The sequence below is a fragment of the Oncorhynchus gorbuscha genome, unplaced genomic scaffold, assembly GCF_021184085.1.
Source record: "Oncorhynchus gorbuscha isolate QuinsamMale2020 ecotype Even-year unplaced genomic scaffold, OgorEven_v1.0 Un_scaffold_4639, whole genome shotgun sequence".
Lineage (NCBI taxonomy): Eukaryota > Metazoa > Chordata > Actinopteri > Salmoniformes > Salmonidae > Oncorhynchus > Oncorhynchus gorbuscha.
Window position 1 is genome coordinate 1 of NW_025748616.1, and position 19,092 is coordinate 19,092.

A 19,092-nucleotide genomic window follows, 5' to 3' on the forward strand; every position below is an offset into this window, starting at 1 on the left:
ATCATAATGTCAGCTTTGCTAACCACAGTGTTGTTCAATGTGTGTAATGCAATGCAGAGTATTTTTTTACTTGTGTAACAAATGTGCTGAAGTATTCATGATGTTGTGCACCGTTGGCCAGACATGTTTAACTTGCCGTTGAATCTATAAGGGTTGAGGAGGGAGGGAGCAGGAAAGTGTTGATGGAGAGGAGGAGGTAGAGACTAATATGAAAGAGACGGGGGAGGAAGAGAAAGAAATTGAAGAACTTGTTTTCCCTCTTCTGCAATAGGATCAAGGCTTTCGGTAACCATGCCAAGTACACTTGCAGCTTGTTATCCAGTGAATGATAACAACAAATGTAAATTATAAACTGCTTTTCTCTCCCAAGGTGCAATGCAACCTAGTAGTAAGCAGAGATGGATCTTGACATCGGAGAAAGCACAGTTGGCGAAGAATCTTCAGTCTGACACAAATAACATTCTGTCCTTTCTGACTTTACTAGAACCAGCCTTACAGAGAATTCAGTCAAAGATTAATCTGGCAATATAGAGAATAGAGAGAAGAAAAGGAAGGAGGGGAAATGATTTTACGACATCTGTCAGGGACAATGAACCTCTGGCAGCCACAGTATCTTTGTAGTGGTGTGAAGGGGGGGTTATGGGGCAATATAGTGAAACGAACTTTGCAAGCTGCTGCACACAACTCTCTCTCTGGTATATTTCAGGCCCACCACAAGAAAAGGGCCTGCTCAGGCCACATCCCAACATGCTATCCCAGCTCTCACTACCAGCCTGATGGATGTCAGGAGTTCTTATTCCTTCAAACGGGCGCTTAACGAATATCAGGTCTGCTTCGCCTTCACATCCAGCCTTTCTCACTAGGCTCTGATGTTTAATCTTCCTCTCCCTCCATCTCCCTCTCTTTCTCTCATTGACCCCCGTTGTCTGAGATTGATGGTTTTGACCGAGTTTGCCCCCTGCTAGGACAGCGTAAGGGCCGTACCATTAGAGAACCGCAGCCAGGGGAATGAGGGAAAGACGACAGTGTTAAGATCGTAGAAGTGACGGGGGATCAAATTACCGCTCTGTGGGGGGATCAAATGGAGCTAGATGTGATTTAGTAGATGTCTGCAGTGAGCGCACGCACGCACGCACGCACGCACGCACGCACGCACGCACACACACACGGCCCTGTCCTTTCGCTGGAGATAAGGGCTCTTGACATTGGGCCCTGGGAGGCCCTGTGAAGCTGTAATTGCTGAGGCTTCACGACTCTCTCTCATGCAGGCTAAACCCATCTCAGCCCTCCACCTGACTGACGAGTGACAGGACCGACCCTTCTTTCTGTTTCTCCTAGCTTGTTGGACCTTTCTTTTCCATCCCTCTCTCCTTTTGGTTCCCCCTGTTTTCTTGCTTTTTCCTCTGTCTTGAGAAGAAAGAGAGGGATCGAGAGCGAGAGAGCAGGGAGAGAGAGAAAGGCCTTTCATTTCTCCGCTCCTCTTCATTTACATTTTCAGCCACATGTTCTTCTTGCACAGTGTTACACAAAGCAGTTACTCTCCTCTACCACAGCCTAGCTAGGCTCGCTCTTGGCCTGAAGCACCAGCAGTGCCACACATTCATCATCTTTTTTACAATAGATACGGTCATATTCAAATCCAGAGGGCACTGAGGTTATAACTCTAGTTGTGTAATGAGAGTAGGAACAAAGAAAGCCCTACTCCCATAGAGATACATGTTGTTATATACTGTAAGTCCTCTCTAGTGTTCTGTGTCATTCTGTGTTTACTCCATCCACACGTACAGTCAGTCCCTAGTCTGTTGACATTTTCCCCGTTTTTCTTGGGAAATATATAGCTTTCCTAAAGGGGAAACGTCCTCTTGATCTAACGTTGCAAGGGCCGAGTGTGTGTTTGTAGATGAGACTCGGAGGAAGCTCCCTTTCAAACTCAGCTGCTGGACATCTCAGGAATGTTTCAAGTTTAAACAGAGAGGAGGCAAAGAGTGGTGGAGACAGCAGAGGAAATGACAAGCCTGAGGAGGAGAGAAGCTGACGCTCAACGGCTGCATTCCTCCCAGGATGACAGCAGACCTGGGTTCAACCACTGTCCCAAATCTTACAAATACTATGAGCGTTTGCCTTGGGAGTGCCAGGTGGGCGTGGTTTCCACTTTTAGGACTTTTCTGTAGTATTTGAAATGATTTGAAATAGTATTTGAAACTCAGGTGTGGAACAGACATGACTGTGTGTCAGGTGGTTGAGGCTCTATTCTCTACATTTCTATCGGCTCTGAACGTTTCACCTTTTATTTTTATTTCACCTTTATTTAACCAGGTTTAACCAGGTAGGCTAGTTGAGAACAAGTTCTCATTTACAATGCAACCTGGCCAAGATAAAGCATAGCAATTAATGAACAGACAACACAGAGTTACACAATAAATAGGCCATAGTGGCGAAATAATTACAATATAGCAATTAAACACTGGAGATGTGCAGAAGATGAGTGTGCAAGTAGAGATGCTGAGATGCAAAGGAGCAAAAATAAATTAAATAAATAACCATATGGGGGATGAGGTAGTTGGATGGGCTGTTTACAGATGGGCTATGTACAGGTGCAGTGGATTCAGAGCTGCTCTGACAGCTGTGCCTAAAGTTAGAGAGGGAGGTAGTCTCCAGCTTCAGTGATTTTTGCAGTCCGTTCCAGCTGGGCAGGCAGAGAACTGGAAGGAAAGGTGGCCAAAGGAGGAATTGGCTTTTGGGTGACCAGTGAAATATACCTGCTGGAGCTGCTAAAAGCAATGTGGGTGCTACTATGTGACCAGTGAGTTGAGATAAGGCTTTACCTAGTAAATACTTATAGATGACCTGGACAGTGGGTTTGGCGACGAATATGTAGCGAGGGCCAGACAACGAGAGCATACAGGTCGAGTGGTGGTAGTATATGGGCTTTGTGATAAAACGGATGGCACTGTGATAGACTGCATCCAGTTTGCTGGTGAGAGTGTTGGAGGCTATTTTGTAAATTACATCACTCGAAGTCAAGGATCGGTAGGACGGTCAGTTTTACAAGGGTATGGGCAGCATGAGTGAAGGATGCTTTGTTGTGAAATCGGAAGCAGATTCTAGATTTAATTTTGGATTGGAGATGCTTAATGTATGTAATGTAAGTTTACAGTCTAGCCAGACACCTAGGTATTTGTAGTTCTCCACATATTCTAAGTCGGAAACAAAACCTCACTGAATACACCCTGTCCGTCCCGTCTGTCCGTCTGTGTCCTCCATTGTTCCCCTCTCTGCCTGTCTCAGCCTCATGGTTCCCTCTCTGCCTGCCCCATCCTCATGGTTCCCTCTCTGCCTGCCCCATCCTCATGGTTCCCTCTCTGCCTGCCCCATCCTCATGGTTCCCTCTCTGCCTGCCCCATCCTCATGGTTCCCCTCTCTGCCTGCCCCATCCTCATGGTTCCCTCTCTGCCTGCCCCATCCTCATGGTTCCCTCTCTGCCTGCCCCATCCTCATGGTTCCCTCTCTGCCTGCCCCATCCTCATGGTTCCCTCTCTGCCTGCCCCATCCTCATGGTTCCCTCTCTGCCTGCCCCATCCTCATGGTTCCCTCTCTGCCTGCCCCATCCTCATGGTTCCCTCTCTGCCTGCCCCAGCCTCATGGTTCCCTCTCTGCCTGCCCCAGCCTCATGGTTCCCTCTCTGCCTGCCCCATCCTCATGGTTCCCTCTCTGCCTGCCCCAGCCTCATGGTTCCCTCTGGGCTATCAGATTCTCTGCACCCTGGTCAGAATGAGGCACAGTAAAATAAACATAGACCCCAGAGAGCAAGAATCACAACATTGGGTTTCTTAGGAAAATATTCCGAACTTCATCTACATAGCTGCCCTCCTTACGTCTCTCTCACATTCTTTCATGTCGGCCTCCCCTCTCTCTCCTCCTCTCCCGACACTCATACCTCCATCTATACTGCATGGCTCCCTTGATCTTGTGTATTCTGGCCCTGCTCCCCTACACCCGTCCCCCGTCTCTTGCCTGTATCCTCCAGCGCCTGATTGGCTCCCTTCTGTTCAGGAGAGGTGATTGGCTGATGTTTGTCCTGTACTGCTTCAGACACATACCACACAAATGCATGCTCTGCTGTATGTGTCTATGTTGTGACAGACCTGGGTTCAAATAGGATTTGTTTTCTTTTAAATACTTTGGGTATTTGATTGAGTCTGCCTGGGTGCCAGATGATCGGGATTGCACTTTAGGGACTATTCCATTGGTTCCATTGCGCCAGGCAAGCTTGCAAAATGTCTGTTTTACATCCTTCAACTGTTGCTGAGTTTCCCTTTCCAGTCTTCATCCCCGTTATTCTTTCCCCTTTTCTCTTTTCTCTACACACAGCACATCCATCCAGCCCCACAGCACATCCATCCAGCCCCACAGCACATCCATCCAGCCACACAGCACATCCATCCAGCCCCACAGCACATCCATCCAGCCACACAGCACATCCATCCAGCCACACAGCACATCCATCCAGCCACACAGCACATCCATCCAGCCCCACAGCACATCCATCCAGCCAGCCACACAGCACATCCATCCAGCCACACAGCACATCCATCCAGCCACACAGCACATCCATCCAGCCAGCCACACAGCACATCCATCCAGCCACACAGCACATCCATCCAGCCACACAGCACATCCATCCAGCCACACAGCAGATCCATCCAGCCACACAGCAGATCCATACAGCCACACAGCACATCCATCCAGCCACACAGCACATCCATCCAGCCCCACAGCACATCCATCCAGCCACACAGCACAGCACATCCATCCAGCCACACAGCAGATCCATCCAGCCACACAGCAGATCCATCCAGCCACACAGCAGAGCAGATCCATCCAGCCACACAGCAGAGCAGATCCATCCAGCCACACAGCAGAGCAGATCCATCCAGCCACACAGCAGATCCATCCAGCCACACAGCACAGCAGATCCATCCAGCCACACAGCACAGCAGATCCATCCAGCCACACAGCACAGCAGATCCATCCAGCCACACAGCACAGCAGATCCATCCAGCCACACAGCACATCCATCCAGCCACACTCTCTTCTCTGTCTTTCCATCTACCTCTTCATCATTTCCCAACCCTGTAATACTACCAGCCTTCCTGCTTTTTATTATAGGCTGTATATCAGAAGAGCCCGGGTTCATGTCTCTCTGTTGACTTTATGGCTGAACCGAAGGAAAACTCCAGCCACATTTTAGAAACTTCCGCAAAAGGCACACATAAGCCGAATGAAGTCATAGTTAAGAACCTGCTAGTAGAAAACTCTATTTAATTTAGAATAACTTTCTTCTCCTGTGAGGGAAGTTCTATACACATGTAATGTAGAAGAGCAGTTCAGACGGACCACCAGCTACATGAGCACGGGCAGAAATCCATTACAACCCACTGAATTCCATTATCAGTCCATTTAAATGTGTTCCCCAGGCGTTGTGTTTAAACCCATGGGATAACTGCGACCCCTCACCCCTACTACCCATTACACTGTGGTCAAATGGCAGACTGTACCTCCATCAGATGCTATCTTTAATGTCTGAACGAGATTTTCCAGAAACAATTACTAGGCCTATACCTAATGCTGATTAAGTCCACAGTACTTTTGCATTGTTGGCAAAAGAAAAGCTAAGTTGGTAGTGTTTGGTTGGCAGAAGTTACGAGGTATTTCTCACGAGTTAGCAGGTGTTGGCTGTTGATAGCTGTTAGTGAGTTAGCTGCTGTACTTTGTTAACCTGACCCAATGGCACAATACTAAAGCTACTTTATTGGTGTTTGGCTGTATAACAATACATCTCTGCCCAGCCTGGGCTTTAACATGTAATGACTTGGAACATAACAATAGGAATGTGTAGCTCAGGGAGCATCAAGATATTACCACTATACCTCTCTTCTTTAACGTAGTCCGGCTTCAAGGAACTACAGGGGGAAACATTTTCATATCAAGGATGATTTCAGGAGGAGTGGAAAGAGAAAAGAGAGTAATGAAAGAGGAGGAAGATACATACCACAGTGGTGGCGTGATGTGAAGGGATGATACTGGGCTAGAAACTAACTTTCATGGCCTTTGCCCCCCCGCCTTCCTCTTTCCCTGCCTCCCAGCCCTTACATCTCCTCTCCAACTCTTGACATTCGAGGCTGTGTTTTTCAGTAAAGAAAATGTACAAGTGAAATGAAGAACAGCAAAAGAGAGCAGGGAAACTCCAGAGGGGGAAACAGATCGCAGATATGCAGTGGAAGTGGAACTCCAGAGGGGGGAAACAGATCGCAGATATGCAGTGGAAGTGGAACTCCAGAGGGGGGAAACATATCGCAGATATGCAGTGGAAGTGGAACTCCAGAGGGGGGAAACAGATCCCAGATATGCAGTGGAAGTGGAACTCCAGAGGGGGAAACAGATCCTAGATATGCAGTGGAAGTGGAACTCCAGAGGGGGGAAACAGATCCCAGATATGCAGTGCAACTCCAGAGGGGGGAAACAGATCGCAGATATGCAGTGCAACTCCAGAGGGGGGAAACAGATCGCAGATATGCAGTGGAATTCCAGAGGGGGGAAACAGATCGCAGATATGCAGTGGAAGTGAACTCCAGAGGAGGGGGAAACAGATCGCAGATATGCAGTGGAAGTGGAACTCCAGAGGGGGAAACAGATCCCAGATATGGTGGAAGTGCAGTCCCAGATATGCAGTGAACTCAGAGGGGGGAACAGATCCCAGATATGCAGTGGAACAGATCCCAGATATGCAGTGGAACTCCAGAGGGGGGAAACAGATCCCAGATATGCAGTGGAACACCAGAGGGGGGAAACAGATCCCAGATATGCAGTGGAACTCCAGAGGGGGGAAACAGATCGCAGATATGCAGTGCAACTCCAGAGGGGGGAAACAGATCGCAGATATGCAGTGGAATTCCAGAGGGGGGAAACAGATCGCAGATATGCAGTGGAAGTGGAACTCCAGAGGGAGGAAACAGATCGCAGATATGCAGTGGAAGTGGAACTCCAGAGGGGGGAAACAGATCCCAGATATGCAGTGGAAGTGGAACTCCAGAGGGGGAAACAGATCCCAGATATGCAGTGGAAGTGGAACTCAGTGGCTCCGTTTCAACCGTAATATCTACTTGGCACAAGCCCTGTGCATTTCTGCTCGTTTTATACGGCCGCAACTAAAACCGGCTTTTGGAGGAAAAGATCGCATGGCTGCCAGTGAATTAATGAAACGCCAGCCGCAAGAATGCAAAAAACCTGCTCTGTTTCCTTCTGCAAAGTTCATCATAAGTCATGGCCATCATCAGCGGGGGCTCAGTGATTATAACAGTTGTGTTACACACAGGCTCATGCAGCTTGTGTTACCTGCTGAGAATAGGAGCTACAACGAGACAGAACAGAGATAGAGTTGAGGGATAAAGGTGAAGATGATGATGGTTCATTCATCGTTAGAGAGACAAGGAAGCAGAGCTAACTTTTCGGACAGATAAACTTGGATAAAGGATTTCCAGACTCTGGGAACAACGTGACAATGGCACACAACAAAACAACCAGATTATTCTTCAATGTGACGCAGAAGCAACTGGACCAAGTTGAATCAATTCAATCCGTAATGAACTAGAACAGCGTGATTAGCTGTAAGATTATGACTTGTTGTGGGCAGGCAGCTACAGTATGACCTAGTGCAGGATGTGATAATGTGTCTCTCTGCAGGCACAAGACTCATTTATCAAAGAGTTAGATAGAGGAACCTTGAGAATGACAGGCAATGTTTGGCAAAAGTGGAAGTGGAAGGGCGCAAGTTACCGTAACCATGGTGGCACTATCTCTGTAGCTCAGGGATGTGTTTTCAGATGGGAGAGTGTGATCTCTGCCTCACAATGTTGCTACAAGGTTGCAGCAAAGTTGTGCATTGGCTGAACGGGTGGGTCAGTGCTACAAGTGAGTAACGACAGACAGCGAGGCAGAAAGGAAATGAACATGGGAAAGTCTCAGTCATTGTCCAGGACGTTTTTAGTGTTGTACTCTTCAACCCCTCAAGCACCTCAGAACAGAGTTCTCTGGGAGTATTATGGGTACATTTGTCAGGACAAACCCTACAATACAAGAAGAATCCAGGTCGTACCCCAAACAGCAACCAGTACCATTAAAACGGCGCTTAAGAAACTCCCTTAAGTGAACAAATTCAACCTGAAGGTGTCTACAATTTCCACTCACACCATGAGCAGCCCCCCCCCAATCAACTTAAATCATGACATTTTTCTAAATGTTGAAACCTGCTTTCCAAATAAAAGCAGAATGAAAGAGAAAGTAAAACAACTGCAGGTGGAGGGGTGGGCCACCGTCGCAGTCTCCCTGCAGTGTCCAATAAAACTAAGCTTGGCGTATTTCACCCCGACATGAACTGCGGATATTAAACCCCCCACACTGTCATTATAAGCCCAGAGATCGAGAGAGAGAAAGCTAGGGAGGGAGAGAAAGAGAGAAGTAGGGAGAGAGAGAAGGGGAGGACAGAAGGAAGGAAGAAAGATTGAAAATCTGTATTTTAGTCTCTCCTCGCTCAAGGCCACTAACCCGTGCGATTACTCCTTGGAACGAAGGATGATAAACGTCTTCAATGACTCACTTGAGCAGCTCATCTTCCCTTTATGTGCCATCCATTCCCCCTCTTTCTTTCCTCCCTTCCCTCGCTCTCTTTCAACTCAAGTCTAAGTTATGTGATCTTACAGGTGTCCTGTCTCGGGCCTGAATTTGCTGGGTCTCAAGAGGTGTAAATTACTTGACATGCCCATCTGACACTATCCTCTCTTTGGATACAAAAGAGCCTCTCTCAGCATCTCTGAGTTTCTACTGTATTTCTCAGATGTGTTTAGTAAGGAGCGTTGACCAAAGTTTTGAGTAATGACAATATTCTAATTTTAGGTGATTTATACTGAGCGTTTGTCAGGAAAGCAGCTCCAGGATATGGATAACACAAGTTGAGAGCACCGCAAGCTAAATCACACACAGATGCATGCACACATGCACTATAACGTGTATCGCATAATTACAGTCACAAACAGAGACTTGGTACAGTTGTAAAAGTGGAGAAATGAGAGGGAAACAAGGAGAAGTTTGTACTGCAGCATTAAGACTTGTTCTGTTTTACACTGAGACACAGAATCACACACACTTGCTCTCATGTCAATCCTCCAGATCAAATGTTTTTTGTCACAGGTATAAAACAGCTAACAGCAGGTATAAAACAGCTAACAGCAGGTATAAAACAGCTAACAGCAGGTATAAAACCGTTGACAGCAGGTATAAAACCACTAACAGCAGGTATAAAACAGCTAACAGCAGGTATAAAACCACTAACGGCAGGTATAAAACCACTAACGGCAGGTATAAACCGTTAACAGCAGGTATACAACAGTTAACAGCAGGTATACAACAGTTAACAGCAGGTATAAAACCGTTAACAGCAGGTATTAAAACACTAACAGCAGGTATAAAACCACTAACAGCAGGTATAAAACCACTAACAGCAGGTATTAAACCACTAACAGCAGGTATAAAACCGTTAACAGCAGGTATAAAACCGTTAACAGCAGGTATAAAACTACTAACAGCAGGTATAAAACCACTAACAGCAGGTATTAAAACACTAACAGCAGGTATTAAAACACTAACAGCAGGTATTAAAACACTAACAGCAGGTATTAAAACACTAACAGCAGGTATAAAACGGTTAACAGCAGGTATTAAACCACTAACAGCAGGTATAAAACCACTAACAGCAGACATTAAACCACTAACAGCAGACATTAAACCACTAACAGCAGGTATTAAACACTAACAGCAGGTATTAAACCACTAACAGCAGGTATAAAACCACTAACAGCAGGCATTAAACCACTAACAGCAGGTATAAAACCACTAACAGCAGGTATAAAACCACTAACAGCAGGTATAAAACCACTAACAGCAGGTATAAAACCACTAACAGCAGGTATAAAACCACTAACAGCAGACATTAAACCACTAACAGCAGGTATAAAACCACAAACAGCCAGTATTAAACCACAAACAGCCAGTATTAAACCACTAACAGCAGGTATAAAACAACTAACAGCAGGTATTAAACCACTAACAGCAGGTATTAAACCACTAACAGCAGATATTAAACAACTAACAGCAGGTATTAAACCACTAACAGCAGATATTAAACAACTAACAGCAGATATTAAACAACTAACAGCAGGCATTAAACCACTAAAAGCAGGCATTAAACCACTAACAGCAGATATTAAACAACTAACAGCAGATATTAAACAACTAACAGCAGGTATTAAACCACTAACAGCAGATATAAAAGGTGTAGTGAAATGCTAACACGCTATCTCCCTCAACAATGCAGTACAATATCCATATCAATAATAATAGAAAAGTTTCATCTAAAATAATAAGTCAGAGGAAGGTAGTATCCATAGCAATAAAACAGATCTAATAAGATCTGATGATGAATGTGTAATGATCAAGTAGAACTGTGTTCCAAATGTAAAGTGGTTAGTGTCTTTAAGCAGTTGAATAGAAGTATCAAATTCAACAGCAGTGTTGACTGTGTGTGTGTGTGTGTGTGTGTGTGTGTGTGTGTGTGTGTGTGTGTGTGTGTGTGTGTGTGTGTGTGTGTGTGTGTGTGTGTGTGTGTGTGTGTGTGTGTGTGTGTGTGTGTGTGTGTGTGTGTGTGTGTGTGTGTGTGTGTGTGTGTGTGTGTGTGTGTGTGTGTGTGTGTGTGTGTGTGTGTGTGTGTGTGTGTGTGTGTGCAAGGGTTGGCGTGTGGAGAGTCAGTGTAAACGGTCTCTACGGTGCAGTTCTGAGCAGGTAAACAGCTAGGGTTAGTTGTTCAACAGTCTGATGGCCTGTTGGTCCGAGACCCGATGCTCCGTTATCATTTGCCAGATGGTAACAGTCCGTGGCTTGGGTGACTGGAGTTCTTGACAGGCTTCATCGCCTCCCTCAGACATCGTAATCTGAACAACTTGTGTGTGTGTGTTTGTGTGTGTGTCTGTAACATGGTTTCACAGGCTAAAGAGTTTGTCGTAAACATGGAGAAAATGGTTAAATGTGCTTCCCGTTCAACCACAGTGTGTGGAGAACTGTAAATGTTAGTGGGTGGACTGTACAGACCCTGAGAGAGAGAGACAGACAGACACAGAGAGAGAGAGACAGACAGACACAGAGAGAGTGAGACAGAGATAGAACCAGGACAGGGAGGGAAGGAAGGAAGGAAGGAAGGAAAGAAGGAAGGAAGGAAGGGGACACACAGAAAGAGGAAGACAGACAGACACAGAGAGACAGATAGACATACCTAGAGAGAGTGAGAGAGACAGAGACACATAAATGTGTTTACCAGTCCACAGCACCAAGTACTACCAGGATCTATAGCAAGGTTTATGTTAATGAAGCAGCTACCAAACCTACTACCACAGTAACTAACAATATGCTTGATGAAAACACCTCAGAAAGGAAAACAACATCCTGGATCTACTGTGTCTGATACAATACTATCAAGTTTAAGTCACCTTGGTCAGAGTGTGGCTACATTAGATTGCTACTCTCTATCTAAGGGAACTTTCTTTCCCCCGAGTCCAGTGGAAAATGACTCAAAGCCCTGAGGTCACTGCCGTACCACGGCCCATTGTTTGAAGAGCCCTGTGTCAAGAGACCACGTCTTTGATCATTCATGTGTGCTCAGACGACGATAATAACGCCACATATTGTGCTAACCACATGAAAAAAGAGAAACTAATACATCATAAAGATCTATACAGATTTGTGACGCATTATACAGATATGAAGGGTAGTTATAGTACAGAATTGCTGTATATCTCAATTTAGCACTTCTACACCTCTATGTCCTATACGTCTAGGTTGTCTCTATGTCCTATACTTCTAGGTTGTCTCCATGTCTTACATCTCTAGGTTGTCTCTATATCCTATACTTCTAGGCTGTCTCTATGTCCTGTACTTCTAGGGTGTCTCTATGTCCTACACATCTAGGGTGTGTCGATGTCCTAAACTTCAGGTTGTCTCTATGTTCTACATCTCTAGGTTGTCTTTATGTCCTATAATTCTAGGTTGTCTCTATGTCCTACATCTCTAGGTTGTCTCTATGTCCTACACTTCAGGTTGTCTATATGTTCTACATCTCTAGGTTGTCTTTATGTCCTATAATCCTAGGTTGTCTCAATGTCCTACATCTCTAGGTTGTCTCTATGTTCGACACCTCTAGGTTGCCTTCCTTTCCCATGTCCTTCACAGTTTCCAGCAAGACATGACAAAGATAAGACTCTGTCTGTGTATACCTATTACCCAGTGGCCCTGCATTTAAAGCATCTCTTTCTATAGCTGACCTTGTCCTTGATCTGTCCTTTCAGGCTGAGAGAGGAGACAGAGTGACTCCAGTGGCACCATGAAGGCCTTCTTCCTCCCTCCGCTGACGCCCTTCCTCCTTCTCCTCTTGCTCCGGCTCCCTGGCAGGACTCTGGCCAGCGACTGTCCCCAGGACTGCACCTGCTCCACCCCAGAATCCATCTTCTGTTTCCAGCGCCGCTCTGCCACCATGCCCCAAGGCGTCCCGGAACTCACCAAGAACCTCTACCTCTTCGCCAACGGCATCGAGACCCTGGCAGAGGAAGACTTTGTGGGCATGGAGAGCCTGGAGATGCTGGATCTGAGTCAGAACAAAGTCACGGTACTGCCTGACCGAGTGTTTGAGCCTCTGACTTCCCTGAGGAACTTGGACCTCTCAGCCAACCAGATCACCCATCTGTCAGAGGAGAGCTTTGCGGGCATGGCCCTACTGGAGAGGCTGTACCTCTACAGCAACCACATCCGGACTATACACCCTGCTGCCTTCCAAGGCCTGGAGCAGCTGCTGGAGCTCAAGCTGCAGGGAAACCAGCTCACCTCACTCCCCGCCCTCGCCATGCCCAGACTGCTGTTGCTGGACCTCCGCTCAACACCCTCCCATCCCTGGGGTCAGCCGACCTCCAGATGCCCAACCTGGAGTCTCTGAAGCTGGCCGGCCTGGGCCTCGAAAGCCTGAACGAGGACCTGATGGCCAGCCTGGGGAACCTCCACGAACTGGACATCTCTGGCAACGAGCTGAGCTCCTTCCCCCTGGCGCTGAGGGAGGTCCAGGGCCTGATCTACCTGAGCCTGGCCGGGAACCCCATGGGCCCACTGAAGCTGGAGGACCTGAAGAACCTGAGCGAGCTCCAGGAGTTGGACATCAGCAACCTGAGTCTGCAGGGCTTGCCTGACGGGTTCGCACAGCTTTTCCCTCACCTGACTAAGCTGACGGTGGCAGAGAACCCTTTCAACTGCCTGTGCACCCTGGCCTGGTTTCCCCGGGTGGCTCAGGAACCAGGGGGTGACTCTGGGCAGGACGGAGGAGACCCGCTGCCACTTCCCTCCCCTCAACGCTGGGAAGGTGCTGGAGAGGCTGGAGCACAGGGAGTTTGGCTGCCCCACCACCACTACTGTCACCGCTAGCACAGTCAGAACCAGCACCACCATGCCCCCTCCAGTCACCACCCTGCCTAGCACCTCCCCAGCCATCCCTGCACCAGGGCCCAGTGAGGAGGACACCTCAACTGGGACAGGCAGCCAGCCCCCGCCCCCGTCCCTGCCTCTCCCAGCAGCAGCAGCCAAGACCCAGAGGTGGACTTCTTCTGCCCCTCCCAGACCTGCTTGAATGGGGGCACCTGTCGGCTGGACGGGCAAGGCCATCTGGAGTGCACCTGCCCTCGTGGCTTCTACGGCACCTATTGCGAGAACCGCCACCACTCCCACCCCCCTCCCGATCAGGACCACAATGACAACAACAATTACATTTCCGCGGCAACTGTCACCGCCGATGACCCCGACATCAGCTCGCGCCTGGTGACCAGCTCCTCCATCATGCTGGACCTGCACCGCTACATCAAGGTCCGGCCCTACATCCGCGGCATCCGTCTGACATACCGCAACCTGTCGGGGCCCGACCGGCGTCCCATGCAGCTCAGCGTGCCTGCTTCCTACCCAGAGTACACCCTGAGGGGGCTGCGGCCCAACTCCACCTACACAGTATGCGCCAGCCCACTGGGCGACCTCAGCGGTGGGGACAGCGTCTGCACGGTGGCCCACACAGCGGCCCAGCAGCACACTGCCACAGGGAGGCAGGTGGGAGGACAAGAGGCTGACCACCATGCTGGTGCCGGCTCTGGCCATCCTGCTGCTCCTCGTCCTGATTGCAGCCGCCGTGGGGATGGTGTGCTACATGAGGAGGAAACGGGCCAAGGGCCACCTGGATCTGGAGTGTGAGCCAGCCCAGCTGGAGCTGGAGGGAGTCAAGGCTGGTTCCAACATTGGAGGGGCGATGCCCCAAAAGCAGCCGGAGCCGGCTGTGGTTCAAAATGGCGGCCTGGAGTACGAGGTGCTGCTAATACAGGATCATTGCTCGCCGAACAACAACATGGCTCTCTCTCATAAGCCCTCTTATTTCTGACGCCCATCTCTGTTGCTACTCAGACCCAGAGGGTCAGACTAAATACCTCTAGCTACTCATTCCCTCACAGACTAGACACCAGCTAGAGTTGTTGGTGACAGTGGAGGAGAAAGAGAGGACCGGCCAGCCATGTGTCAGCAATTGAGAAACGGAACAAATATTAAACTGTGCAGACATTAAAATATGTTTGAAAGGATTATTTGAAAATAAGGGAGCCTTTTAAAGTGCCTTTATTCTTATTTCCACACCTCCTGCTTTGTTTCTACAATCACATTGCTGGACTGGCGCCCCCCGCGGCTCGCTACTGAGTGTGCCCACTCTCCACAGCAGGTCAAAGGTCAAGCGAGACTGGGCCAGACAGAGAGACATCAGGGTAGTGACCTAATCCCTGCTGTGTCTACTCTAAAATGGGTTCTGCACTGAAATGGGGGTGCATTGCTGTGCACCCTTGTGATACCTGAACTATGTAAAAACAGTGGCGCTCGCTGTGAATGACATCCGAGTCACCAAATGAAGAGAACTTTTTCCAGTAATTGAAAAGCAAGGTGCCGGACATTTATCATGCTTTGTTTCGGCTCTATTGCTTAGTGAAATTGTCATTTTTTTGTTGTGTTTGTAAATGTTTTTATACTTTTGCTGTTGTTTTTGTTCCATAAGTATGTGACTGTTACCACCCGTCATCCCCCCTTAACTGCTTGTGATTTAACAGACAGATTAAACCCCAGATTCAAATCTTTGAAGATTAAAACTCGTTTGTACCAGCGAAGTCAATCAAAGGCTTTACCCTACGAATGTCAGACAGTCTAAGCAGCTGTAAGTCTCGTACTAAATCCCTCTCCATTCTCTGGCCCTCAACCCCGCCCCGCCCCCCACACAAAAAGCACCGATAAACAGTTTCAGTTGGCTGAAACCTTAACATTTGTTTCTGTGCTGCAGCGAACTTCAAACATCCCCTGAGCCTGCCTCAGATCAACCACACACACATGATTACCACAGAGAGGAGGGGAAAAATAAACAGTTCATTTCTAAAGGCTTTATTAATTGTTTATGTCCCCAAGAGGGAACACAGTTACTTCAGTAAACTGCAATTCACAAGAACGCACTTGTTAGCCTAGCTTAGCCTAGCCTCAGAGAGAGATGCTTGTGGATTTCCCTCAGGCAGAATTAGCCTCTATGGTGCTTTGTTGTGCACCATTAACTGGTCTTTGGAAAAAGAGGGTCCCACGTCTTGCTCACTTGCAGCCAAGCAGACTATGAAAAGTCCAAGCGTAGCATATATTTATATGGGCTCTGTCTGGGACGAGGGACATTTAGGAAAAAAATGTGTACACCAAACTAGAATATGCTGAAACACCAGTGTTGAGATTCAAATCTCAGAATGTGAAAACGGTCTAAGTAACTTTAATGTGTCTGGTGTTAACCTGCCTGCCCCTGATGAGGATCTCAGTGCCGACTACAGTATGAAGATCTCTGTCGGTAAACAGATCAGTGATAATGTGGAAGCATGTCCCGTCTTGTGCACAGAGAGGCAGACATCAAGTCACTGTCATGCTTCAGTGGTACTGTATCCACCACTAAACACACACACACACACACACACACACACACACACACACACACACACACACACACACACACACACACACACACACACACACACACACACACACACACACACACACACACACACACACACACACACACACACACACACACATGCCCACCTAATCCATCCACTACATTTAAAGACATTCTCCAGTACTTTTGTATAGTTTTTAGCCAGTAGTTCTGAAAGTAGCATTCATGAGACAAAAGTGGTCCCTGTGTACTACGTGCAGATATGTGCCCCACATAATTTCTCTTTCTCATTCTGCATCTAGCTAGCTAACGCTCAAATGGCAAGGGGCTAAAGCTCATTGGCTAGAACTTGAATTGCTAGGGGAAAATGGAGAAAATGGAGCAGCACAGCTTCGAGAAAAGTTGATTTTAAACTAGGCATTAAATGTCTAATTGAGGTAAGACAGTAATTCTGTGAATAGAGTATGCATTTTTAACGACATATAGACACATCCAGCCCAAAGTGGGAGGTTTAACAAATACTTAGCAGTCGCTAAAGTTCCAGAGCATGTATTTAAACCTCCTGAAATGGGCATGTCAAGACAAGGGTCCCCTCTTCTAACAGGCTTAGTGACCAGGCGGTGTACATTATGACTATTATTTTAGTGAAAACAACACAGGAGATTAAGATTGGAAGGAAGGAAGGAAGGAAGGAAGGAAGGAAGGAAGGAAGGAAGGAAGGAAGGAAGGAAGGGTTGGTGGATGCTGTCTACCACTAAATCTTATACCATCTAAACAAATACTTAGGCCTCAATATTTAACACTTAAAACTACATCAGTTTAAAGTGTGTAAAACTACCAAACAACTTAACTGGAATACTTGGTTTTACAATACATTGAAAATATCCAGAAATATTTTTGATTTTATTCCTATTTTCCCTGTTTATTTTGGGAAGCTTTTCGTTGTTATTGTTCATCTCTTTCCATGTCCTTTTGAATTAAGTGAACATATTTTTATGAGCAACAAAACACAATGTTGACATTATTAAAAAAGTTTAAATAAAAACTGAAAACAAACATTTGAGGTTACGTCTGTTTGATTTTCTAAATCAGGGCTCTATAACCCTGTTCCTGGAGAGTTACAGTCCAGTAGGTTTTAACTCCAACCCTGTTCCTGGAGAGTTACCGTCCAGTAGGTTTTAACTCCAGCCCTGTTCCTGGAGAGTTACAGTCCAGTAGGTTTTAACTCCAACCCTGTTCCTGGAGAGTTACAGTCCAGTAGGTTTTAACTCCAACCCTGTTCCTGGAGAGTTACAGTCCAGTAGGTAGGTTTTAACTCCAACCCTGTTCCTGGAACAGTCCTGTTCCTGTTCCTGGAGAGTTACAGTCCAGTAGGTTTTAACTCCAATACTGGACTGTAGCTCTCCAGGAACAGGGTTGGAGAGCCCTGTTCTAAATCGTCTGTATTTCTCTCTGTCCCAGTAGAACATTTGACTGGCAGTGAAGCAATAGATTAAGTCTATCATCAACTTCACCTCCTTCATTCAGCCATCACTCTGGGAAGCGAGGAAGAAGGGGCCAGCGGGAAGAGAGGGAGGCATGATTGAGCCAGTTATTAAACCTGTCAGGATGTCAAGTCTGGCAGGCAGTTCGCAACCCCCCCCGCGCTCACGTACCCCTTCGCCTCCTCCCCACACATACACACCGATGCGTGTGAGCCTGAGAGACAACACATTGTTTTTATGTATCCGTATCTGTTAGCTCTTCCATGTCCTTGGATCTGACTACCACCACCTCCAAGAAGTGCTTCATTATTAATCCAATGTGGCCAACAGAGTGTTACATTCCTCCCTCCAGCAGAGCACCACCCAACACAAACTTCTCACCAGACTGTTTAGGGGGGTCTTGGTATTTTTCCCTCAATAGACGGAGGCGAAGGTAGAAAATATGATTGAAACCACAGAGGCTAAATATTAATAGTGATTTGTACCGCAGACAGGGTCCCTGACCCTGAGTTAATGGGTTAGCATTGTTTGTTAGTGTACATAATATATTAACCTCTGACCATACACAAGTTTACAGGTACAGGCTTGGCAGGGGCTGACTGTACATTATGTCCACACACACACACAGCTCGGCTCAGGTACAGGCATCCAGCTGCTAGCTGTTGTTCTCAGTCCCAGCACCAACACAAACACATAAAACAGCTCCACTGCGGTCCTGAAGACACCTATTATTTCACTTGGTTCTGAGTGAAAACAACCAAGTATACCCAGCGAGTCACCAGTAACTCACACGCAGCAGGTTCAGCCTTTGTTTTTCAAACATTTTCTTCTTCTCTTGTCTCCCTCCCTCTCACCTCATATGTTGGAATAGTTGGGGAAAAAATCAGCATTCTGCCTCGCAGAGTTAACACAGGTTCAACTGCAGTCTCAAACAATCATGTATGTGACGTGAATACTAGTACTTGAGCTCTGTGTGGATAAGAAAGAAAGAAAGAAAGACTGGGAAAAAGAGAGAGAGAGAAAGAGAGAAAGAGAGAGGGAAAGAGAGAGAGGAAAGAGAGAGGGAAAGAGAGAGGAAAGAGAGAGAGGAGAGAGGGGGAAAGAGAGAAAGAGAGAAGGAAAGAGAGAGGGAAAGAAAGAGAGAGAGAGGGAAAGAGAGAGAGAGGGAAAAAGAGAGAGAGCGAGAGGGAAAGAGAGGAAAAGAGAGAGAGAGAGGGAGAGAGAGAGAGAGGGAAGAGAGAGAGAGAGAAAGAGAGAAAGAGAGAGAGGGAAAGAGAGAAAGAGAGAAGGAAAGAGAGAGGGAAAGAAAGAGAGAGAGAGGGAAAGAGAGAGAGGGAAAGAGAGGGAGGGGAAAAGAGAGAGAAAAGAAGAGAGAGAGGGAGAGAGAGAGAGGGAAAGAAAGAGGGAAAGAGAGAGAGGAAAGAGAAAGAGAGAGGAAAGAGAGAGAGAAAAAGAAAAAGAGAGAAA

At 47.2% G+C, this 19,092-nt stretch overlaps 1 pseudogene; it reads left to right on the plus strand.

The window, feature by feature from the left end:
• Positions 1–449: 449 nt before the first annotated feature.
• LOC124028670 lies at positions 450–14,848 on the plus strand (annotated as a pseudogene).
• Positions 14,849–19,092: the final 4,244 nt, after the last annotated feature.